General features: G+C 35.2%; 1 protein-coding gene across 4 annotated transcripts in view; it reads left to right on the plus strand.

Moving 5' to 3' along the window:
* The first annotated feature begins 214 nt into the window (after window positions 1–214).
* Window positions 215–26,889, plus strand: part of CNTN1 (contactin 1) — a 367,620-nt gene continuing 340,945 nt past the window's right edge. For 3 of the 4 annotated variants that reach the window (XM_011283870.3, XM_003988561.5, XM_011283872.3), the window contains exon 1: window positions 215–346. The gene's annotated coding sequence lies outside the window, so the exon portion shown is untranslated. The remainder of the gene's footprint in view (window positions 347–26,889) is intronic. The other variant, XM_011283871.4, reaches the window with a different exon arrangement.

Below are 26,889 nucleotides of genomic sequence, written 5' to 3' on the forward strand. Positions count from 1 at the left end.
TCCTTTGGCAGCAGGGTTTGGTTCCAGGGACTGCAGAGACCCTTTGCAGTTGGGCTTAGCAGCTACCTCAGTCCGCAGCAAACCTTGGTCTGGGGTGAGAGTGGCATCCCGCCTGCCCAATGAGAGGCGCGGGTTTCTCTCCGGGGCCCGCCCCGCTTTCCCCGCGGCCCCAATGACCGCTCTAAAAGGCCCGGCTTCTGCTGTCAAGTAGCTAGGCAGGGCTCCGCGGAGGCTAGGAGGGGCGCCGGGTGCGGAGATGCGCTCCCAGGTGTTTGCAGCGGAAGTGGGAAACCTGTAGGTTATGGTCCAGCCGCGCGGCGCCGAGGCGAGCAGGAGCACAGAACAGGTAGGAGGCAGGACTTTGCCTTCTTTGCAGCTCGGAAAAAGAATGCGTATTTTCGTGCTACTGTTGCCTGCCTTCCCCTTCCCCCAGCTCTGCCCCGCCCTCGTCACCCCCAAATTGATGTGGTCGCCGCAGCTCTGGTCGCGAAGTACGGCTGGAAGGACCGGGATGGAGGTCGTCTGGGTGCTGCTGGGAAGGAGGGGCGCGGGAGCCCCGGTGACGGGCGGGGCAGGGCGGCAGTGCCCTGGGAGGGGGGACCGAGCCCCCATCCGCGTCTCGTCAACTTTCCTCCCGGAGGCTTTGGCCGCCGCGGCGGATGTTGCGCCCTAGGAAAGCTATGTCGACCCGCAGGGGAGGGTTTGGATGTCAGCAGCCGGGAGCCCGCAGGTCTTCCTAAACCGGGAAGGGCTTCTCCTTCTCCCCACGCCTGTCCGCACCCACTCATTTTCCCTCTCGACCCTTGCGTCTAGACTAGCACATCCCTGCAAAAACTGGGAATGACTGCGCCGAGGGGAGGAAGGCACTTGTTTGTTCCCTGGCTCCTCTGTGAAGAAGTGATGCGGTGGGGAAGAAATCCCGCAACTCTAAGGGCATTTACCGATTAATTATGCCTCCAGTGAGAAAACCTGGGCCCTTCTCCCCTATTTACTGCAGGCCAGGGAGCGGAGAGACAGGAAAGCTTCGCCTCTCTCTTCTAGTCTGTCGATGTCCATGGGGACCCACCTCCTAGCCTGGTTTCTAAAAAATGGGTTTATGCACAGGGATTCCCAGAGACTCAAGTAATTGTACCCGGATGGGCTCCCCGCGGCTGCAAGGCAGCCTCCCTGGATGACCGCATCTGGGTAGTAGGTGTTGGCCCAATGCCGGTTCCTTCCGGAGTCGGATTGCTGGAAACAGTAGGCAGAAGAATCGCAGGGAAATTAGAGGCTGCATCACTCTAGGGAAGCGATGACACCCTGCTTTGAAAATTATTGAAAAATTGGGGTGATGGGGAAGAAGGAGAGAGGAAAGCTGCAACCTTCTCTCGTTTATTCATGCCAAATACAGCATGGGCATTTGCATGTGTGCTTCTGTGTGCACATCTCCAAGGTGGGGCTATATATAGCTCGTTTGCCTGCTGCTGAGCAGGCTGCCTGGGCCTTCTGAAGCAATCTGGAAGCACTGAGTGGGAGGGGCAAAAGGGAATCAAATTCTCCACTGGGGGAAAAGCCTGAGAAGATGTGCTCAGACTGAGGAAACCCTGCATGAAATGATGTTTCTGTAACATATCTGAAGACCAGTATTTCCAGATATTATTTTGAATACATCCTTAGAGTGTGCTATTTCCCTGAAATTTTCAGCTTTACAGTGTACATATGAGCCTTACCAACCTGAAGTGTAACACACATATGAAATAAATACATATCATATCCAAGATATTTTATTAAACTCATCAGAGCATAATGGTTTCTATATGCCCTGCCTTCCTTTTTGGGTTGTAAATGTATTTGGATGGTAACTTACAGATAGCAGCAATTGGAGAACTGGGGGGGAAAAAGATCCACCCACCTTGCAAGAGGTAAAACTAAGGGACCTTTGGAACCTTTGAAGTTGGTATAAATCTATTTCTTTGTACAGATTTTACTTGTGGATCTGATATTTAAATGTGCGCTGCTTTTTCATATCTATTTGCACTACACGGACTTTGTTTTATAAATGTATGTGCATTTATTTTTCCCATTGCCTGAAATTATTTAATCCTGATGATAACTTTTTCATTTTCCTGGATGAGAAAACTAAGATTTAGAGGACACCTGTAATTTGCCTAAAGCTTTCTGAAATTCCACTATTTCAACCCTAATATTTCAACAACCTACTATGAATTATATTGCATAGCAGTTTCCCTTCGAATAGAATACCTCAGCTTCCTGTGATTTTTGGTATTGATAACAAAATTTGCTCAGTGTTATACCAGTAACAATACAGGCCAAGGTTATTCAGTTATCCAGGCACTCGGTCTTATTTATTTATTTGCATAGCCATTTACGTATATCTGATTTGTCTTCTAATTGGGCAAGGAAGTACTTTGCAGAAAAAGACCATGACCTATGTTTTTGTATACTCCACAACACTGAACACAGTTCTAAGTAGCCTCAAAGATTCTTGTTGAGGAAACATCATACTAAGGAATGATTTGGAGCAATGATTTAGGGATAATATATCCTATATATTGGAAGGCTGTGTGGTGAGAACTACTTTTGGAAACTTCCCTTAGCTCTTTTATTCTCTCGAAAGGAGTAATGGATGACATCAGACAGTTCTATATCCTTCCACAAAATAATTGAATTCTCCAATAGGGGTTATGGCTATGTGTAAGTTAGTCTATATATTTTCTCTAATCTGTGCCCCGTGAGACAAACTAGAGGCCAAGTTGAAACAGATGATTTATACTTTTCTATACAAAACATGCAGTGTTAGATCTCTATTAAAAGAGAGATCAACAATGTCCATCCATTTTTATATACAAATTGGCCACAGTTTACATCCTAGCAAAGAACCCATTCTAGGTCACCAGTAAGCTCTTCATTAAGTCCAATGTTCATTTTCTTTTACTGGTGTATTGTTCATTTTTCTTCCCCTCTGAACTGCCATTTTCCATATTCTCAATCTCCTCATTGATCTTTTACTTTTTGATACCACCAATGATCTGATGTGATAATTTTTTTCTAACTTTTTTTCTAACCTTTTCTTTGTCTTCCTCTTATCTCCTCTTCCTGCTTCAGGTTTTCAAGTGAATTCCCCCAGTTGATGCAATTTATTTTATTGGGAACAAAATTCTCTCCTGCATTTCTTTTCTCATCTCTCCTCCATTAGCCATTTCAAATTACTAGTCTAGCAGCTAAGCACGCAGGCTTTGGAAGGAAGCCTACTTCTGCTATCTATATATCATTATGCAGATAAGTGAATGTCAGTAAGTCAACTGGGGATTATAATAGCACTTACCTCAGAGTTTTTTTGTGGGATTTTTTTTTTTTTTTAGTATTAAATAAGAGAATGCGCACAACACTTTTAAAATAAGGCTTGGCTGTAGTCATTACTCATAAATAATAGCCATTAGTAGAAGCACTGTTTAAAGTTGTAATAATATACATAGTAAAAACTTTTTTTCCCCCCATCAATAGTCATCACCCTTCAACTGGCTTTTAGCAAAGCATACCACAGTTTTCCAGGCTTCTGGTTTGTGATTAGTTATTTTTTTTCAGACTTCCTTCCTCTACCTCCAAGTGCCCACAATCTATTCAGTAATTAATTTATCCATTTTTATTCTGATCTCCAATCTGTATCATATATTTTCCCCAATACCAGTGTATATGTCATTGCATGCCTTGGATTAGTACAGGAGGCAATTTTTCAAATCTCCCAATGTACGTTTTCCTGTTTTAATCTAAGATGTCACATATTACTGACACATTTTAATTTTCATTATTGATGATGCTCTTCTTTGCAACTTTTCCTGTGCTTTACTTCATATATTTATATCCATAGTGCTAACTTTGGAGCAAGGACACTTAGGTTCAAATCCTGAGAATGGACTTACCAGTTTTGTGACTTTGGAAATGTAGCAGGAGGAAGATAGATTATTATTTTGTTATGGTTGTATGAACAATGTAGTGTATAAAATGGCATTCAAAAGTATACCTATTAATATTACATTTAAATAACACTTTTATAAAGAAATACAGATTTTTTCAGGGAAAATTGAAAATGAAAGAAAATTCCACCATGCAGAGAAATCTACTCTGAACCTTCCAATTTTATTTCTGTGAATATACCTAGGTATTTTAAACATATAGTTTTAGAATTCAAGTGAATATTTATTTTTATTTTTAGCTTTATTTCCCACTTAACATCATACCATAAACATTATTTTATTTAATATTTTTACTAACCATTTTTTAATGGCTGCCACCTATTCTTTTCTATAGATAGAGGCTTTAGATTCTTTCCTGTTTTTTACATTTATAGAAATGAACATGGGAGTGCCTGGGTGGCTTAGTTGTTTAACCATCCAACTGTGGCTCAGGTCATGATCTCATGGTTCCTGGGGTTGGAGCCCCTTGTCACGCTCTCTGCTGGTAGCTCAGAACCTGGAGCTTCCTTCACATTGTGTCTCCCTCTCTCTCACTGCCCTTTCCCTCCTCATGCTCTGTCTCTCTCTCCCTCTTTCTCAAAAATAAATACACATTTTTTTAAAAAAAGGAAATGAACATGATTATACATTAACCTTTGCAATTTTGACCATTTCCTTATAATAACTTCACAGATATTACTGGGTCAGACACGTAAATATTTTCATACTCCTAGTGCTCGTTGCTAAATTGTTCCAGGGAAAAGTTTATGCACAAATTGATACCCAGTGTCAACTAATTGGGCAAGATTCTCATTAACATTTGGTATTGTGGTTTAAAAAATTGTGACTACGTTGATAGTAGAAATTGTGGATCTGGTTATTCTTTTGAGTTGTGTTTCTATGATTTTGGATGATTGTGAGATATGTTTTCATGTTTATTGGCTCTTTGTATTTCTTAATGTGTGTATTTGATTTGACTTTATTGGGTTATGTTTTTCTTAACTTGTTTCATAGAAGAATCTATTGTATACTGTGAAACTTTTCTTACTTTTTTTTTTTTTTGCCTTTTACCTTTTATGTTTTTGGACATATAGAAATTTTTAATCTTATTGTAGTTTAACCTATAAGTCTATTTGCAGTAGTATTTCTCATTGCCTTAATGCTCAGAAAACGTTCTTCTGACAAAGAATTGAAATTAAAACACACATTTGAGGGTGCTATTGCTGAGCTTGTTTTATTCTTTGAAGTGGGATTTGGCTTACATATATCGTGTATATATCACTGTGTGAAATGGCTCCTGGGGACATATAAAATACCCTCTCAGTCTATTAAGATCCCATTATTATTTATGTGTCTTTCTCATGAAGTGAATAGTATCTTAATTCTTTCTGAGCTACTGTTGTCCATTTCAGAAGTGCCACGGGGCAAAACGTACTATGGAAGATATTAATGACCAGGTTACTCAGCCAGAGCAAGGCACATTGTTTGCACAATTATCTGAATGACTCAGGCACTAAATCTGCTTTTGCTAGGATTATCCAGATGGTCCTTAATTCACTGGATAATTGCTCACTCCTGTACTTGATTTTGATGATGTAGACCTGTGTCATTGTTTTCCTACAGTTTTATTTGTTACTAGTCTCTAATACTGAGAGTTGGTCACATTCGTTTATGAGAAGCAGTTTCCTTGGTCTTTAAAGAACGTATGTATTAGAATTATGCAAAGCTTTGCAGGAAGGTCAGTTTAACCAGTTACAAATGGTGTGATGTTTGGCAAGTTACTTAATCTCTGTAAATCTTTCTTTCCCATGTAGGAAAGGAGGATATTCAGAGTTTAGGGTCCTTACGTGAGTCTCCCTCTCTTATAGTCTTCTTCTCAAGCACATTCTCCACACCATCATCAGTTATCTTTCTAAAACCAATTCCATCCTGTGTCTCCTCTACTGATAGTAACATGCCTAAGGTCCTTTGCATTTCACCTAAAGTTCTGTATTAAATGGTCCCTGATTAATTCTCCAAGTTCATTTTTTTTATTATTCTAGTCTCTTCCATCTCCAGTCCCACAATGCCAGTCACACTGAACTGTTTGCATTTCCCCTAATGCATCATGTTTTCTCTTTTTTCCCCAAACTTCATTACCTATCCATACTCTCTTCTCTGCCACAAATGACCTGTCTCCTTTCTGCAGTGTGACTGATCTGCCTAACATTTTCAAGGCTTAAGTCAGCTGCCACATTCTCTAGGAAGACTTCCTGAACTTCTAGGCCGAGTTTGGGGTCCTTATTTCGTGCTTCCATAACAACCTGTAGATACCCCAACCATAGCACTTACTATACTAAATTGTAACTGATTGTTTATGTCTATTATCCCCACTGTAAGCCCTAAAGGATAGAGACCATGCCTTCTTCCTTTTTTAGGTCCAGTTAAGGCTCTGACATATAGTTGATACTTAATAAATATTTTCTGAAGAAATGAATAAAGGAAGGTTAAGATTCTTGTTTTCAGGATTTCAATGAATAAAGGATTTGTATCACTACCTTGGAAACAAACAACTAAAAACTAGAAGCTATGTCAAACTTCACCTTTTTTTTCAAGAATTAATTTCCTGGTTTTGTTGATTTATACAAGATACATTAAAAAGAGTCCTTTAATAAGCAATTTTGACATGAAGATTTATGCCTTGGACACTGTATAGACACTGAATAATTCCCAAATGCTAAACCAGTAGGTAACTGTCTTTTAAATCTACATTTTAAAAAGAATAAAAGATGTGTGGTTGCATGGATAATGTACATATATATTTAGTTTTATTGGAACTAATATTGACAAAACGAATCCCCCTGTCTTCATTTAATAAGAGGCCTTCCATTGGTGTGATCTCCAGAAGTTTACAAAACATGGTTACATTCATAACTGCAGTTTATCCTTTGCAACAATTCTGAAAGTTAGATGGAAAGGCATGATTATTCAGACTTACAGATAAGGAAACAAGCTCAGAGAAATAAGTAATTTGCCTAAAATCATGTTAGCTAGTGGCAAATCTGGACAAGAAGTAAGGTCATCTTACTTATAGTTGTTTGCTTGGTGTATCATGGTTAGCCAAAACATCTCTCCTCAATGCCAGCCACCATTCTGCCCACGTCTAGGACACTGATATTATACTGAGACTCTGGAACAATCCAGTAAAAATTCACTGCACTAATATTTATAGACAGTTTTTACTTTGGTTTTTAATGTCTGAGATGAAACCTACTGATAGGAACATTGTGTCATAAATATTTTAAAGTCTTGTGTATATTTGATTATTTAGACTAGATGTGTTTATGTGTGGGTACATATTACATTTATAATTTTTTTTTTTTACTTCAGGACGTATTTCTTTTTTTTATTTTTTCTTTTACTTCAGGACGTATTTCTTTTTTTAATTTTTTTTACATTGATTTATTTTTTGAGAAACATAGAACACAAGTTGGGGAGGGGCAGAGAGAGAAGGAGACACAGAATCCGAAGCAGGCTCCAGGCTCCGAGCTGTCAGCACAGAGCCTGATGCAGGGCCCAAACTCATAAACCGTGAGATCATGACCTGAGCCAGAGGCCGACATTCAACCGACTGAGCCACCCAGGCATCCCAGTACATATTTCTTTTTATTTCTGGCAACAAGTACAATGCTCTTCACACATGTCTTCTTTACTAGAATTATTAAAATACCTTTTCCAGATATTCCTTTTTTTCCATCATCTCCATGTTTTCTTTATTGTATTTTTTTTAAATATAATTTGTTGTCAAGTTGGCTAACATACAGTGTATACAGTGTGCTCTTGGTGTTGGGGGTAGATTCTTGTGATTCATTGCTTACATACAACACCCAGTTCTCATCCCAACACATCACTTCCTCAAGGCCCCTCACCCATATTCCCCTCTACACTGTCCCCCACCATCAACCCTCAGTTTGTTCTTTGAATTTAAAAGTCTCTTATGGTTTGCCTCCCTCCCTCTCTGTTTGTAACTATTTTTCCCCCTTTCCTTCTCCCATGATCTTCTGTTAAGTTTAAGTTCCACATATGAGTGAAAACATATGATACCTGTCTTTCTCTGACTTATTTCGATTAGCATAATACCCTCCAGTTCCATCCACGTTGCTGCAAATGGCATGATTTCATTCTTTCTCATTGCCAAGTAGTATTCCATTGTATATATAAATCACATCTTCTTTATTCATTCATCAGTTGATGGACATTTAGGCTCTTCCATAATTTGGCTATTGTTGAAAGCACTGCGATAACCATTGGGGTACAATGCCCCTATGAATCAGTACTTCTGTATCCTTTGGATAAATTCCTACTAGTGCTATTGCTGGGTCGTAGGGTAGTTCTATTTTTAATTTTTTGAGGAAACTCCACACTGTTCTACAGAGTGGCTGCACCAGTTTGTATTCCCACCAACAGCCCAAGAGGGTTCCCATTTCTCCACATCCTTGCTAGTATCTGTTGTTTCCTTAGTTGTTAATTTTAGCCTCTCTGACTGGTGTGAGGTGGTATCTCAGTGTGGTTTTGATTTGTATTTCCCTGGTGATGAATGATGTTGAGCGTCTTTTCATGTGTCTGTTAGCCATCTGGATGTCTTCTTTGGAAAAGTGTCTATTCATGTTTTTTGCCCATTTCTTCACTCCTTTTCCAGAATTAAGTATACAGTATTCACGTTTTCAGTTTGGTTTAGCATGTATTATATATAAACTTGGAGAATCTAGTGAGTCAATTATGTTTTTCAGAATTAATGAAAGTATTGAAAAAGACATTTATGAAAAATAGATGGATACTTACCTAGAGCATTGAAGTAGCCTAGTTTGAAAATTAAAAATACTGAGATATGAGACTGATTTTTCTATTTGGCTTTTGTAAGCAATGTGTTCTCTGTAGTCTCACCTCAATTATTGATGACAAAAACCATTTATTGAGCACTCACTCAGTGTTGGGCTCTGTTTTAAATGTGTTCAATGTGATTTCTCCTAACTTAACCAATCCAGTAAGTGGATTTGTGTTATTTTTACTATTCTTCAGATGAGAAAGATTAGAGATATTAAAAAGCTAGAATTTACACCCAAGTTATTTAACTCCTAAGGCTAAATTATTATTAGGCTTAACGCCTTTCCATGATATCCGGTTTTAGTTTTCTGTGAGTCACATTTTAAATTTTCTCCATTTTAGGTGACCAATATCTATCTCAAATAAACTTAGTATCCACACAAGAGATTAAAACATTTTAGAATGAACATATGTTCGTTCTAAATATATGAATTCTAAAACATTCATAACATTACATGTTTTATTTATGGATATCATATAAACAAAGTGGTCTTCTACTATAGTGATTTACGTGGGGCAGTTTCCCAAACATTAAGTGATTGCAATGTGTTTTTTTAAAAATTTGTTATTTTAACTTAGATCTATGCATCAGAAGTATTTATGCATTTCTGCCTTAATTTTGCTTCCTAACACCAGGAACCATAAACAGTAATGCTATCTTAAGGCATCTAATCTTATAGTATTTAATTGTCATGGTTACAGAAAGTACAGATTTGCTATCTATAACAGACAATATTGCCTGCTAAAATATTACAAATGATATTTATAATATTCCAGTTTGGGACTCAACTTAATATAACATAATTTTATGTCAGATAAAAATTCCCATGGCATAATATTTTTATGCAATAAATATACTATATTTTAATTGAAAACCTTTAAAAATACCTACTGGATTGATTGACTATATTTTTGCATATGTTATTTAAAAATTTTTTTAACACATTCATTTTTGAGACAGAGACACAGCATGAGCAGGGAAGGGGCACAGAGAGAGACACACACAGAATCCAAAGCAGACTCCAGGCTCTGAGCTGTTAGCACAGAGCTGGACTCAGGGCTCAAACTCAGGAACCTTGAGATCATGGTCTGAACCGAAGTTGGACCCTCAATCGACCTAGCCACCCAGGCGCCCCAGAATATATTATTTTAAAGATCATAGCAACTCCTTTTTGGTACTAGAAAATTAACCCAGCTTTTTTTAAAAAGTTGTTTTTAAATTTTGGCTTAGGCACAAGTTGAATGGCAATGAAACTAAGGCCTTTGCTTTAAATAAAACATTGTATTGTATTGTTTTGTTTTGTTTTACCCTTTTAACTAAAGAATAATAGAAATACAGAGAAGTGTCAGTTAAATGAGCTGAATGAGAAGTACAAAGTAATTCTACCCATGAGATCAACACTCCATTCAGGATGGAGAACCTTGTCTGCACCCAAGAATGCCTCTTCCAGCCCCTCCCAATCACTACCACCTTGCTCTTCCCCGAAGGTAGACTCTATTCTGACTTCAAGACCATAGAATAGTTTTTGCCTGTTTTTGAAATAAATATAAACAGAATCATATATTCTGCAATTTTTTTTTTTGCATCAGATTTATTTTGTTCAACCTTTTGGGTGAGAAATATCCATGTTCCTGCATATAACAGTGCTTCATTTTTCTTGCTCAATAGAATTCCATCTAATGAATACTTCAGAATGTACATATCTGTTCTGCTTGTTGGGCATCTGGGTTGTTTCCAGTTTTGTATTATTACCAATAGTTCTTCTATGTACATTTGTTATTGTACATGTTTTGTAATACGTAATTACTGATTCATAGGCTAATGCTACATAGAAATTGTTTGCTTTTTCCCAAGTGGTTGAGCCAATTTCCAGTCGAGCCTATGGTGTATGAGATTCCAAGTTGTTGCTTAGCTTTACCAACACTTGCTCTTAATAGTGTTTTTAACTTAAACTACCCTAGTGGCAATGGATACCTAATTGTGGTTTTAATTATTTATTTTTTATTAATAAATTAACACCTTTTTTATGTGTTTTGGCCATTTGAATATGCTCTTTTGAAGTGTCATTCAGAAATTTTATCCAATTTGCTATTGAGTTATCTTTTACGTATTGATTCATAGGAGGTTCCTTATATATTTTGAATTTGAGCCCTTAGAAAATGTTTGTAAATATCTTCTCCCACTCTGTGATTTGCTTTGCCACTCTTAATGTTATCTTTTATCAGCAGCTGTTCTCAGCTCTAATGTAGTCCAGAATTAGTATTATTTTGGTCTTGTTTAATAAATCTTTCCTAACTATAAGATTTTTTTGTATTGTGTTCCAGACACTATATTGTTATACATTTCATCTGGAATTCATTTTTGAGTGTGGTTTGACTTTTGCTTTCTTACTTCTATGGATTCAGAAGTCATCAGGGGCATTTACTGAAAAGGCTGTCCTTTCCCCAATGTTTGGCAATGCTACTACCTCTGTTTTAAATCAAGCGTACCATGTATGGGCAGATCTGTTCTTGGACTTGCTATTCTGTTTCACTGGATTATTTGTCTATCATTGTGGCCATAGTCACAGTCGTAATGAATAGATTTAAATTATGTCTTAATATTTGCTAGAGTAGTTCTCTAGCTTGCTAATCCTTTAAGTTTGTCTTGACTGTTATCGACTCTTTGCCTTGCTATATAAATTTGAAATTTTGCTTATCAATTTCTACAAAATCCTTGTTGGAATTTCACTAGGATGGCACTTAATCTAGAAATCAATTTGAGTGTAATTGACATATTTAAAAACTCAAGTCTTTTAATTTATTATCATGGCTTATATATATGTGTGTGTGTGTATATATATATATGTATATATATATATATATATATATACATATATAGCGCTTTTTTAAGATCTTTAAAAACTCTTTAAATGATGTTTAAATTTTTCAGTGTGAAAGCCTTGCACATCTTTTGTTGTATCTATTCCTAAGTGTTTGATTTTTTATGCCATCATAAGCACTATAATTTCCAAATTTCCAATTTTATATGTTGACCTTTTATAGACTTGTAAAGCTCACTTATCAATGTTAATTTCTCTGTTGATTCCTTTTATTTTTCTAGATTTTCAGTTGTATCATTTGAGAATAATGAGTTTATTTCTTTTGATCCATTCTTTATAACTTATTAAAATTTTCCCTTTTTGTACTGCCCAAGGATCTCTAGTGCAATGTTGAGTAAAAGTGATGATAACTTATCTTTGTCTCATTCCTGATATAAGAAAATTCCTCCAAACTTCACCATTAAGTATTAGATTTTTCTGGAAAACCTTTATCAGGTTAAGGAAGTTCCCCCCTATTTCTATTTGTTAAGATTTTTTTAAAAATTTAATAATTTTAAATTATTTAGATGACCATATGATTTTTCTCTTATGCTAAGTTATTGCAGTGGATTATATTGATTGATTTTCAAATGTTAAACCCGGATTTCTGGAATAAATTTGACTCATTCATGATCTGTTTATTACCCATTATGTATATTGCTGGATTAGGGTTGATGATGTTTTGCTTAGGATTTTTTTTAGCTATTTGTTTTTCAATTTTTGTAATATTATTTGGTTACAGTTTAGTCTTAAGTTTATGTTGGTTGAACTCATAAAATGAGTTGGAATAGATTGCCTCTTTTTATTTGCTAAGATTCTGGATGATACATGTTAATTTCTTTCTTAAATATTTTATAGAATCCACTGGTGAAGCCATTTGGTCCTGGATTTTTTTGTGTGTGGCACAATTTTAAATGAAATAATCAATTATCTTAGGAGTTATGAGTTTATATATATTTCCTAATTATTACTTAATCTTTTTTTGATAATTTTTTTCTAGGAATTTATCCATCAAAACTTTCAAATATATTCGATAGTATTTTTGAAAATATTTTTTTACTATTTTTCAATAGCTATAAAAATTTTAATGATGACTCTTTCCATTCATTTAAGTCCAACCACAGAGCTATTATTGACATTATATATATATATATATATATATATATATATATTTAAAATAAATATTTTTATGCATAGACTATAATTTTAAATATACTACTATCAAAATTGCATCATACTATATAAAATGTTCTGTTGCTTTTTAAAAATCTTGGTCAACTTTTATTTCCTTACCTTATAGTACTAACACATTCCTTTTAGCATTGCCAAGTACCCTGTAGCATGGAACCTAATTTGTTGATGTCCCATGATTGGCTCTTTGGGTTATTTCCAATTTTCTTTCTTTTAAGAATGTGCAACATTGTTCTACATGTGCTTCTGTATATTCCTGGAACTATTTCTCTAAGATACATTTTTACAGTGAAATTGCTGGCAAGAGATGCATCTTTTACACATTATCACTATTTCAAAATGGTCTTTTAAAGAGATTGTACTAATTTATAATCCTAGTAACAGGAATAAGAATGTTTGCTTTTGCATCTTGTCTTCAGTGTTGAGTCTTGTCAATCTTTCAAACACCTGTAGAAGATTTTGTCTTGCCAAATTAAGCTTTAAATAAAGAAATTATATTAGAGAAGCATAATTATGTGCTGATGACATCATAAGCATAACTTTTTTTGCTATAGATCAAGTTTTATTATTTTATGCATAAAAATATTTTAATTGTTATTAGACTTATAGAACATTTCAGTTAAAATGGATCCTATGTTGTTTTCATAAAATTCAAGAACTGAGAAATTCCCTTGCTTTCATTGTCATTTTAGGGTCATAGACTTTCAAGATAATATATGATATGTTTGCTCATGCAGGAAAGACTGTAATACTAGCTATTCAATAGACATAGATTTAAGTCAATATTCTGGTACTGAGTAGGTATGTATTCTTGGGAAATGTACTCAACTTCTGTAACCCTGAGTGACTTCATTTTGTAAAGTGAGGGGAATAGATATGAAAGTATGTTTGCAGTATTTTCTGTCTGATTGTTTTCTAGGTTTGATTTAGGTAATCATCTTAGGCAGGTGCCTCTTGTCTTTCACTTAACTATTTATGACCCTCTCAAAGTTGCTTGTTCTTCAAGGAAAACAAAAACATCAGCTTTCAGATGAGGCAAAGGATCTCTCTCCCCTGAATAATCTACAAAGCAGGTCCTTCTGCTAGAAATGCAAAGAAATAAAGTGAATAATAATTTTTTTCATCATTTGTTCTACATTGTATTCATAAGGGAGGGAATAAAAGGGGGAGAGAGAGAGAGAGAGAGAGGGAGGGAGAGAGAGAGAGAGAGAGAGGGAGAGAATGAGAATGAGTTTAGAAATACAGATCTACTGTGTGGTAGACATTGCACTGGAGCCTGGAAATAGTAATGAATAAGTCAGACTTTTCCTTGCCTTCAAAAGTGTTCTAAGCTAAGTGGGAAAAATAGATAAAAAGATAACCCCAAACTGTGATGAGTGCTTTAATGCAAGGAGAATCAGTGTGTTAGGTGAATGGTCTATGTCAGGGGCATTTAGTAGAGTATGACTGATTCAAATAACTGAAAGAAATCTAACATATGATAGAGTATGAACTATACAGTGGCTAGATACATGGCTGAAAGAATGGAAAATAGTTCTTTTAAAGAACATTCTTTGTATTTTAGCCTAGGAGCAATGGTTGCATAAGACAGTGGTTTAATATCTTAAAATGTTCTTTGAGGATTTAATAAAGTAAAAGAAAGATATTAGTTAATAGAGGACTTTGTAATTTCAAAAATGTTAAGGAAATTTACTACAGATTTGAAGCAGCATATCTACACAATTCTCAATAAGAAGTCTTGCTCCAAAATTGGCTAGCCTGTAGTCTCTAAATTGTCTCTTTTGATAAACTCTAATCATAATTTCATTTTTTACTTCATCTTGTTTTTATAATTTTATGAAAATGCCCTTTGAGTAATTACGGAAAAATTTAGTAAATGTACTAAGTCATATATTTTCATCTTAATGTTTTTCATAGCGTCTTTAAGAGCTAGATTTCTGCTAAGAGATACCTATCTTTTTAAGAGCCATAGACATCCACAGGTGTACAGGACTTTGGATTTCATCCCCAGCCATGGCTGAGAGCACCAGAACGCCACCATGCTTATTTGAAACACATATGGTTTCCTGTTTGCATATAATAATATTTGTTACAGAGGCATATAAAATGGGCATTTATTACATGCCTAAATCACTAAAGAAAGATTTCTAGTAGTAGTGAGATCTTTAGAGATATTTGAAACAGAGGGTTTCTATAAAATGCTCCCTGTGTCTGATATCACTGGACTGAAAAATTTTTCCTTCTTTATTTTTATGGTGGTAAGGTGGATAGCTGTAAAGAGGAAAAATTGCCATTACTACTGACCTAAATGAACTTATTAGTCCTGGTAAAATGAACTTAAAAAATCACTGCTTAATATGTGAAAAGCTTATACTTGCAATAAAAAATATTTATATTTTCTGATACCCTGCTAAAATCATATATTGAGAAGTCACAACAAATATCTGATGTTTAGTGATTGTACATAATTTCTTATTTTTTTTTTACTTTCTGTCTCCTTTGAATGCTGATGTTGTTCAGGTAAGTGTCATCCTGAGGTATACCGACGATACTGGTCACTTTTTGAATGTCCAGAAGTTTTCTAATGTACTTTTCAAAGCCAGTTTTTGCCCATTAGTTGATTCATTAGAGAATGAAAATTTAAGGAAGCCTTTCCCCAAGGGGATTTTGTTTCAGCCAGAGAATATTTTCCTTCACAATTGGTTGCAATGTTCTTTGATCTGATACTACCATTTGAATCTTGATTTATTATTTCTGCTTCATTATTGCCATGGTTGTTCGGTTCAGCTGACAAATGCGTATCTGTTCATGTTTCCCAGACTTGCTCATGTTTGAGATGGGACAAATGCTGTGGATAATGGATAGTAATGGAGAATTATTTAATTGATAGCAGATCGTTGTTTTCTTCAATATTTCTTTAATAATGGACTTCAGACAGAATTCTGAGCAAAAGCAACATCTGTTTTTTTTAAAGTATCATCAATGCTTTATAATGAGGTAGAAAGTTTTGCTTGTGTCTGCATTGTATATCTAGCAGGCATCTTCTCACCTTTCAGATTACTCTGTGCCACCCCATTCAGGAAGTTTCTCCTAGCCTGACTTCTTCCAGTTATATTAGCACCTCCTGTGTTTATGTCCCCAGTGTACCTCTTACAAACTTCTACCATAGTCCCTTCATTATTCATATTTATACCTATGTCTGCCTTTCTTTACTAGAGTGTACATTTAGGGATATTCAAGTCTCCATATGTCTTTTTTATTTTAGTAAACAAATAAGATATTTTAGAAATGTTCTATTGTAAAAATATTCCATATTATGAAAATACAAGAGGGAAACCATCAGTGTAATAGCAGGTGCTCACACTACTTTCTTCATGTTGGTAAATACAGTTAAAATCCTACAATTGTTCTACAAGTGATATACAATGGGGCAGTGGCTCTCAGACTTGGCAATTTATAATAATTACCTGATATTATTTGTTAAAAATGATGTTCCTGACCTCCATCAATACAGAGTCTGGTTCAGTAGATCTGAAATATGACCCAGAAATCTGCATTTTTAACAGCATTTCTTGTGGGCCTGTGTTCCAGCCCGGGTCTGGCTCTGTGCTGACAGTGCAGAGCCTGCCTGAGATTTCTTTCTGCCCCTCCTCCCCTCTCAATATAAAGAAATAAAAACTTAAGAAAAAATTCAGTAAGCCTAGATGGAGCCAATGCTCATAGCCTAATAATACATACATATAAACACACGCGCAAGCATGCGCGCGCGCGCGCACACACACACACACACACACACACACACACACACACACTTACAGCAGCAGCTCAGACTAAACCTAAAAAAATTGCTTTTAAATACATTAAGGATCACCACATTGCCAGAGCCATTATTTCTTTTTATCACTCAGTTCACTGCTTTCCCCCCTTCCTCTTTCCTTTTTATTATCTTTTTTGTTGGTATCGAAAGATGACTTACTACAAGTATCACTAGCCAACCAGGGCATCCTATTCTTTCATGTTAAATACTAACCTATTTTGATGCATAAAATAATTTAATCTTTGGGTCTTCTGTTGTGCTTGGCCTTTCTTTTCTTTTTTCTTTTCTTTTCTTTTCTTTCCTTTTCTTTTTTCTTTCCTTTCTTTCTTTCTTTCTTTCTTTCTTTCTTTCTTTCTTTCTTTTTCTTTCTTTCTTTCTCCTTTTTTATAATAAGCATGGATGAATGATTGGTTTTGAAAACAAGTGCCTAACGAGTAGGAGGAGGAAAGAAGTGTAAAGAGGGAGCAATATTATGGAATCTTTAGTTTCCTGGGTGACCTTTGGAGGGATGGTTTCTGGATTGCTAAGAATATTAAAATAAGATGTTGTACTTTGCCAAGTTCTTAAGGTGGTTGGGAAAAATGAATAATTTATTTACAAACTCAGAGCAAAGATAACTTGCTCTAATTCTTATATAAATATTAATAAAATTGATGCATTATTTTATAATATGAATTTCCCCAGTGGCTTTTTATTTCTGCGTATATTTTTCCACTGTAAATTGTTTTATGTACTAGAATTTTGTGTCTAATTTGAAGCTTACATTTTTCTTCCATTTATTTGGTTTTATATTTGAGAGAAATAATAACATATTACTCACGGATATGCTTTTATATTAGAAATCAAACTGTATCACTAAGATTCTCTATTCACATTTTCTATTAATTATTGCTTTCTGATAATATACTGAAAAATTTCCATTGACTATTGTCTGATCTAAGGTGGTATGACTGTGATGACTGCTAGCCAATTAAATACTTCTTAAAAACAAACTGAGAAACAATGCTACAGATGTTGCCACAAATCATGTTTATTCATATTGCCTTCTGTTTTTGAAAAGAATACTGAAGAACAAAGGAATTTCTTTTAGGTTTTTGCTAGTATGTAGGTAAGGAGACCATCTTGCTGGATTCAGCAACTATTTTATTTATTTATTTATTTATTTATTTATTTATTTATTTATTTATTTATTTATTTATTAGATTTCTTAGCGTAATTCACACATAACCTATTTATTTCTGTTTTTGAATTTTAAACCAGCCTTCCTCTCCAACTCTTCTGGACCATTTGGAAGATGACACTAATATATATGTTACTAAAAATATCAGTGTCAAGTGAAATGCCTTAGTAAATTAAATATGGCTTCACTCAACATGTCTGTATCCCTACTTCTGTCCTTTAAACCTCAGAGAGAGTGATCTTTTCTCTTTCCTAATTCCAATACCTCTACTTGTATTCTGGATCTCAATTTTGTACAGCACGAGAAAATATTTGCTCTTGTAGTTATATGCTTTCTCCCCAGAAATTCCAATTTTTTTCCTACTCAGCTCCCTAATTTTTCCCCATGTTCAAACTTTCAGTTTTGTTTTTCTACTAACTTTTCTAGCTACTTTTTAAACTTCATTTTGTTCTCTTTCTTATTTTAGAATTATTAGTCTGTAGTTTCTAAATATATGACCTAAGCTACGGCAACATTCTCCTTCCCTTCTTCCAATTCATTGTAATGAAAGAGGAAAGTCAATTTCTGTCTACATGTTTTTCTCTTCCTAGTTCAGGATTGCATCTGCCCACTTTTTTAGTGTTGTCATTGTACCCATTATTACCTCTTTCTTTAATCTTCAACCTTGACCTCTCTACTAGTTTCCTGATGTCAGCATTTAAGCATGCTTAGTTCTCTTTCATCTTAGAAACCATGCAGACAACATTAAACAAACAGAATCCTTCCTTGAACTCTTGCCTCCCACAAGTTACTGTATTTATTTTTCCCTTTTCTGTCCCACTGCCAAATTTCTTTGAACTTTCATCTATGTTCAGTTTACCTTTTTTTTTTAAGAGAGTTTGGGGAGAGGGCCTAAGGGAGAGGGAGAGAGAATCTTAAGCAGGCTCCATGCCCAGTGCAGAACCCGGCATGAGGCTCAATCCCACGACCTTGGGAGCATGACCTGAGTCAAAATCAAGAGTCAGATGCTCAACTGACTCAGCCGCACAGGTGCCCCTCACTTTACCATTCCTTACCTTCAATTTATTTTCTAATCTCTGAAACCTGGTTCTTATAACAGACATTTCAGTAAAACTGTGCTTTATAAGGTCACTCAAATACCTCTTAGTTCCTAAATCCTGTGGGTACCTTTCACATAGCACCTACTAGACCCTTTGGCAGATGCTACACTCTTGAATTTCCCTTCTTGTTAAAATAGTTTGGTAGTTTGGATTTATTGTTAAGACATTTTCATTTTTCTTTCATTCCCACTGTAGTTAAGCATATGACCACACCCATTGGTGTTGTGCCCAGTCATGTGACTTGCTCTGCCCAGTGGCATAGTAGTGGGTGTGAACTAAGCAGACATTATACATCTGTAGTTTGGCTTAGTTCTTATACTCTGTTATCTGCTGTGAGAAGCACATATGCTGAGAACTTGCTCATCCAAGGAGAATGTGGAAACATGTGAGCAGACATGAAGTCAATACAAAGCTGGGAGCCAAGCACACTCACCCTGAAGCATATCTGGCCCAAACTGTGGACTTGTGATCAAAAAAAAAAAAAAAAAAAAAAAAAGGAACTTGTTATAATTTTGGAATGTTTGTTTTGCAGAATTATTGGGCAATAGCTGATGGATATAATGCAGTTCCTTGGGATTTCATGGAACCATCTTCTGGTTTTTAAGTCGTAGAAACCTTTGTAACCTTTGTAGTCTTTTCTTTACCTTGCTTTTAAGCTTAAATTTTCTGAGACTTCTGTCCTAAACCCATTACCTCAGTTTAAATACATTTACTATGAGATATTATTTCCAATGATGGTTTTGATTGCTGTCTATATGCTGATAACTTCAAAGTCATTAATTTCAATTTGACTTATACAGTAGGCACATCTTGTTAAAAATGCATTGTATATTTCCACTTAGTGGTTTCCAGTTTAGTGGTTTAATAAGCACACTAAACTCTATTTCCTGAATGCTGTGCTTTTCTCCACAATGTATTTTAAGTTTATTTATTTGCTTTGAGAGAGAATAACGTGTATCTCTATGTATGTAGAGAGAGAGGTAGAGAGAGAATCCCAAGCTCCATGCTGTCAGCCTGTCAGCACAGAGTCTGATGCAGGGCTTGGTCTCATGAACTGTGAGATCATGATCTGAGCTGAAATCAACAGTTGGATGCATAACTGACTGAGTCAGATGCCTCTCCCCAATCTATTTCATACTGAACCACAGGAAAGAAAAAATTTAAAACAGTTCTGTATTATCAATAGCATTACACAAATTAGCATGGGAATTAATGATTTATTGCATTTTTGCTTTATGCCTTTAAATGAATTATCTGACTTAATTGTCAAAATGACTCTGTGGATTATATATTATTGTGTCCTCCTTTGCAGATGAGAGACCTAGAAATCAAATAATCTATGATTAATCGGTAATAGGGGATGAGCTAGATCAAATGCAAATCTGTATGACCCTAATGCCCCACATTCTACGGACATCCCCAAACCACTAATGCAGAAACAACCTATTTGAATATTCTCCACTCACTAGAAGAGCTCTTTAGAAAATATATACCACCGGAACTTAAATAAGTATTGGCTAATAAGCAAAAAAGAAGATTAAGAAGTATGTCACACATACAAAAATATTGGCTGCTTATTTAAATTATAAATTTATGGAACAAACTCTTCAATCATCTTTTTAATATATATCGTATATATTCAACAATAACCATTACTGCTCCCTAAAAAGAAACTTCCTTGCTATCCTCCAAACAAACCACCCACATTACTGCTTCTGTGTCTTTGTTCATAATATTTGTTATAAATGGTGGTATCCTGTCTCTACATTCATTTGAAGCTTAAGGCTTCTATGAAAGATTCTCAGATTATTTCCAATGACACTAGTCGATTTCTTAAGGACCCATAATATTTATTTTTCTAATTGATCAACTAAGATTCATTGTAAAGTACTTACAAGACACTGATCTTAATCATATGGAAGTTTTCACATTATATGTAAATAGTATCTACCTCACAGAAATGTTCAACTTAGTTGGATTATGCAAGTAAAATATTACTAAAATATAATTCTTCTATGTTATTTCATACTTCCATATTCCAACTTTTTAAGCTGTCTCTTGAACACAAAGTTTGTGTGGGCTTCCTACTTTGTGTTCATTTCAACTCAACTACATTTCATTGAAGAGTTGTTAAATGAACTGAATCTTTTATTTTCAACCCCATATCATCGCTTTTTCTTCTACCGTTTTCTCAAAAATATCATTGAAGTGACATAGCATCTAGAGAAATATTTCTCTCCCTCAAATCATGAATTCATAAAATTCATGGAAGTCCTTATAGGAATTGATTTATATATTGAGCATAAATTTAACTAAACTTTAAGTTAGCCCAAATCAAAGCTGCAGTCTCAAGAAGCTTATTTGTCCAGGTCTTCATCATGTTTGTTTATACGATAGTAAATTAAAGTATGTGGAACCAAAAGTGGAAGAGATTTACTCAGTGATTTCTATTCCTGTATGCTAATAACCTCTTGATTATGTGGCATATTTTTGTAGGCAGATTTTTTTTTTAATTTATGAAATTGCAGGACACATGTAAATTGTTTAGAACAGTTTCTCACAAAAGAAGCATTTGATAATGGAACTAGTAGGGAAGTCATGCTGTTAATGTTATGTTTTTAAGGTCCTATCATGTCAAAGAAATGTGTCATGAAGGCACAAGAAAGTTGTTAGTATTTAGGGAGAATACTGAGGAGTTATGTATATAATGAAATAAATGAAAAGGTAAATAAAACGTCCAACCAGAAACTCTATGCTTTGTTGCCCTGAGAACCATTGGGAAGTAAAGTTATATGTCTTTTCTGTATTTGGTGCTTTGGTTTAATCTATTATTAAATAGCAGAATCCTACTGCTTTTTTCCCCTGGTATTTTCAAATTATACTCTGCTCTATTTGTCACTGCTAAGAGGAGCTAGATGAGGTCAAGTGACCTCCCTGAGAAGTAATTGGGATTCTTCTGATCACTCCAAGACCTCTTTCTCTCTGACTACCTAAGTGGTAAGAGATTGGATGATTAATTATAGCCTCATTCTCTTCTCTTGTTAGAATTTGGGATACTAACTAAAAAACAAAATCAGGATTGACCACCTATGAATATAAATTTGTGGTCTATTATATAATATTTTGTATTGTAGTTAATATAAAAGTCAATATAAAAATTTAAATTATGTTTCCTTTTTTTAGATTATGTAATAGGTCTTCAAGAACTTTATGTTAATTTCAAGAATTAGTTGTTAATTTGAAGCATTAGTAAACCCAGGAAGTTCATGGGTAACATGAAACAGATTTCCTGGAGTGGTAGTATGGGGCATTTCTGGAATTAATAGGTTGGGGAATAGCAATTGTTAAATATCACTCAAAGGGTCCATTATTACTGAATTATAGCCCCTTCATCTCTCCCTTCCATACATGGTTAAAATGTTGATCATTAATGAAGTTATATTGTCCATCTTTAGTAGAAAGTGAAAGATACAGTAGCATATCAAATTGCTAATGCTTCCTCATTGAGGTGCTCTCATCTCTTGTATATTCTCAGATATAAACATTGCTGGACAATATTATGTATTATTTGCTTTAAGAAATTATACTTTGAATTAGCTTTCCTACAGATTTTCATTTACTCAATTCTGAACTGATTACCTTATGAGATGTAATAGTTGTCAACAACTCTATTTAATATGAATTCTTTTATGAACACATATATAGGCATTCATCATAGATCAACCAAAATGCAAGATCTTATTACAATGAGCTACAAAGTGAGTATTTCAGGTTAATGTTCTGCAGCTTGTTCAACTTTTAGATTTTATACTATCCAGCTCCTGGTGATTCAGATTTCTTCAGGACGTGCTGAAATATAATATGACTTTGATATTTTATAGGCATTTTTTGTAGAAAAAGGAAAAATGGGTGAAGAAAGGAATAAGATGAGAATATAGAACATGATAAGTCATGAACTCAATTTTATTTGCCTTAGACATCCTCTAAGCCTATGATTCTCAAGTATGAATATGCATCAAGTATCACTAGAATAGCTTTCTTAAAAACAGATGCTCTCAAAGTTTCTGATTCAGTAGTTTGGAGTGGGGTCTGATAATTTGCATTTTCACAAACTCTCAGATGATGCTAATGTTGCCTTTCTGAGAACTACCCTTTGGGTAGTATTGCTCTAATTAAGTTTAGACCAACCCTTCTTTGTAAACTGATAATACTTACTTTCAGAAAATAATAGCCACACCAAAGGTACTAAATAATGGAAGAAAACAACAAAGCAATTTATTTATTGTATAGGATGATGCTGCATTAGCAGGATTCTTTGCCTTGATTTAACATTACTAACACATTTTTTCCTTACTATCAAAAAATAACACAAGTAATCTCCCAGGGCCTGATTTTATGATTTGTGTTGGAGAAAATACTGACATTCCTTTTACTTTTAAGAAATAAGTCTTTCTCATTGCCGTGTAGTATTCCATTGTGTATATAAACCACACTTTCTTTATCCATTCATCAGTTGATGGACATTTAGGCTCTTTCCATAATTTGGCTATTGTTGAAAGTGCTGCTGTAAACATTGGGGTACAAGTGCCCCTATGCATCAGCACTCCTGTATCCCTTGGGTAAATTCCTAGCAGTGCTATGGCTGGATCATAGGTAGATCTATTTTTAATTTTTGAGGAACCTCCATATTTGTAGCAACGTGGATGGAACTGGAGAGTGTTATGCTAAGTGAAATAAGTCATACAGAGAAAGACACATACCATATGTTTTCACTCTTATGTGGATCCTGAGAAATTTAACAGAAGACCATGGGGGAGGGGAAGGAAAAAAAAAGTTAGAGAGGGAGGGAGCCAAACCATAAAAGACTCTTAAAAACTGAGAACAATCTGAGGGTTGATGGGGGTGGGAGGGAGGGGAGGGTGGGTGATGGGCACTGAGGAGGGCACCTGTTGGGATGAGCACTGAGTGTTGTATGGAAACCAATTTGACAATAAATTTCATATTAATAATAAAAAATGAAATAAATCTGTTAAGATATCAAGTTTTTATTGCAATCAAGTCAGGGGGGAGCAAGTAGGACACCTCTGATGCTTTCTCATTAACAAGTAATTTTAAGCTTTTTATAGTATAGCAGTTAGAGAATATGGGGGGGGGATGTAATTTGCCATGACAAATATCTAGTAAATGTACCCTTGAGATTTAGGATTAACTTCCACAGATATTTCTAATAGTTTGAAAGTCAGGATGATAGAATATCTTACAACCTAAGCTAGGTATTAAAATCACCTGGGACCTTAACAATATTGATGCCTGGGCCCCACCATTCAGACATTCAGATTTAATTGTTTGGGGTCCTGTCTTGATATAGGGAAATGGATAAAGGAGAATGATTAAGGAGAGAAGTGCAGACAAAAAGCCAACTACCATTTCTTGGGACCTACTTTCCATATATTAAGCATTAGATAAGGTATTTTATCAATATTGTCCCTAAACTTCAAATAAACTTAAAAGATAGCTATAAAGTAAAGGCATTTTTTAAAAAAATCTAAGCAAAAAGACTTAAATATAGGGATAGAATAACTTTGTTATGCCAAGAGGTTATTTGGTAAGTAAGGGACTGGCCGTTAGAGCCTAGATAGACATGGCTTTAGGGTCCATCTTTCTCCATTTCCTTATAGAGATACTGGATAACTTTCTTTCGTTCTTTCTTCTCTCTTTCTCTCTTGTTTTTTTCACTTCTTCTGTTTGTCATTCTACTACTACTCCTACCTCTAGTACTACCACTTTACTACTGCTCCTCTGAAATCTAAACAGCTTGGAAGAAGAGACAAATTAACAAATGTTGAAAGGCTAGAATGCAAGGTGATGAGCAATGTTTCCTGTAGAATACAGGCTCAGTGTATTATTGCCTATAGAACCTTGCTGTCAGATGTGGATAAATACCACTATCTGGATGTAGGAATTCTGGCTGTATTTCCCAAGCATGTCTGGAACCCATAGGCTTAACCTATGGTAAAAAGTGAAAAGAGCTTCAGAAGATAGGAAGATGGCCTGGATTCAGAATCTGGCATCAATTATTAGTGTAACCATAGTTGAAAACCAATTGGATCTCTTCACATGGTTATAGGGACAATAAAATTATTGAAGGATATTCACTAGGCTAAAACACTAATAAACTCATTAGACTAAAGCAAAATGAATGTCCAACTATTCCTATAGTATACAACCATACTCTTATTCTATTCATACTATTTTATACATTGGGCTTTCCAACTGAAAAGAAATTCTTGCTTTAAGTTCTGGAGTAAACTCCTTAAGGTTTAACTAGTAAGATAAATCATTATTTAAATGAGAGAATTTCTGCATGTCAACTGGGTGTCAGCATTAGAAAATATAAAATCATCTTCAAATATGTTTCATTTCTTTTATGTCAAGTCAGTTCTACTATTTTCTTGAAGGAGTGTTATAACTTCATGAGGAAAATTGTTTCACAGCTGTATATAAGAACATGGTTTTGTTTTTCTTGTATTGGTTTAAGCTAAAATCAGCATTGCCACCGACACTGGATACAATTGCTCCTTTACGCATGATGCCTAGTGAGTTGGAGAAATCTCTTTTAGTATTTCTCATGCAAAGTAGGGGCCTCTTATAAAAGAATTGTGCCTATGAATTATTGAAAAAATAGATTTATCATAATTAGGTGTGTATTCATTCTTTAATCAGCTTTAAAGCTACTAAGGTAACTGGGGTTTCTTTGGGAATCAGTTACATACCTTGTCTTTCAAGAGAAAGATTCCAGATTTTTAATTGACTGACTTATAAATGCAATAGATTGGGGCGCCTGGGTGGCTCAGTCAGTTAAGCATCCGACTTCAGCTCAGGTCATGATCTTGCGGTCTGTGGGTTCGAGCCCCGCGTCAGGCTCTGTGCTAACAGCTCAGAGCCTGGAGCCTGTTTCAGATTCTATGCGTCCCTCTTCCTCTGACCCTCCCCTGTTCATGTTCTCTCCCTCTCTGTCTCAAAAATAAATAAATGTTAAAAAATAATAATAAAAATAAATAAATAAATAAAATAAATGCAATAGATTAAGTTTTAATTTTTCTCAGTTTTTAATTTATGTTTTCATGTGACATGGGGCCTTTATAATATTTCTTTTATCCCACCTGATGGATATCTGTTTTTAGTGCAATGTGCATTTTCATTCGAAACCAAGCACATGCTCGGTGGTTTTAAAGATACTTTTGAAGGTTATGAAAGTTTTTTATTGCCTTCTCTAATGAGTAACCCAGGTGGCTTCCAGTCAACACCAAGAGTTGGCTTCAGTGAATTTAGTCATGTCTGTCGAGTCCATTAGTCTGTTTCTGTTCCACTGGGCAAAAAAGAGCCCTCTGGGGGAATGGTAGAAGTGCTCTAAGGCCCAATATGCTGGAGCAGCGAAATTGAGTAGATTATGCATGTGGCACTATAAGACAGAGATTATTCCCTTTTTACAGATGAAGAAACTGAGGCCGAGTGAAGTTATGTATTTACAGTTCTGTTACATATTTAGAGTTCTTAGTTCTGATGGAATTTGTAGATATCCTCTAAGTTTTTCACAGATTCTACTGTTTATCTTTATTTGAACAGACTTGTATTAAGCATTTCTGGGTCCTGGCTGTCTATCAATGAAAATTTTGGATTTCTTTCCATCAAAGCATATTTCCAAAGTGACCTTAGGTGCATAGCCTCATTTAATTTTATTTCCCTTCACCTTGGGTGGTATGGGGTGTTAAATCTTTTAAGGGAAGCTATTTGAATTCTTTCCTGTCTGATTACCTGCATGTTATCCAAGTTTGAACCTTTTTAAACACTGGACAGTTAAAGTTAATTGTATAGTCATGTGTGCCTTGAGGACAGAAGTGTTATTCGGTTGGAAATAATGTGC

This window comes from Felis catus, chromosome B4, assembly GCF_018350175.1.
Source record: "Felis catus isolate Fca126 chromosome B4, F.catus_Fca126_mat1.0, whole genome shotgun sequence".
Lineage (NCBI taxonomy): Eukaryota > Metazoa > Chordata > Mammalia > Carnivora > Felidae > Felis > Felis catus.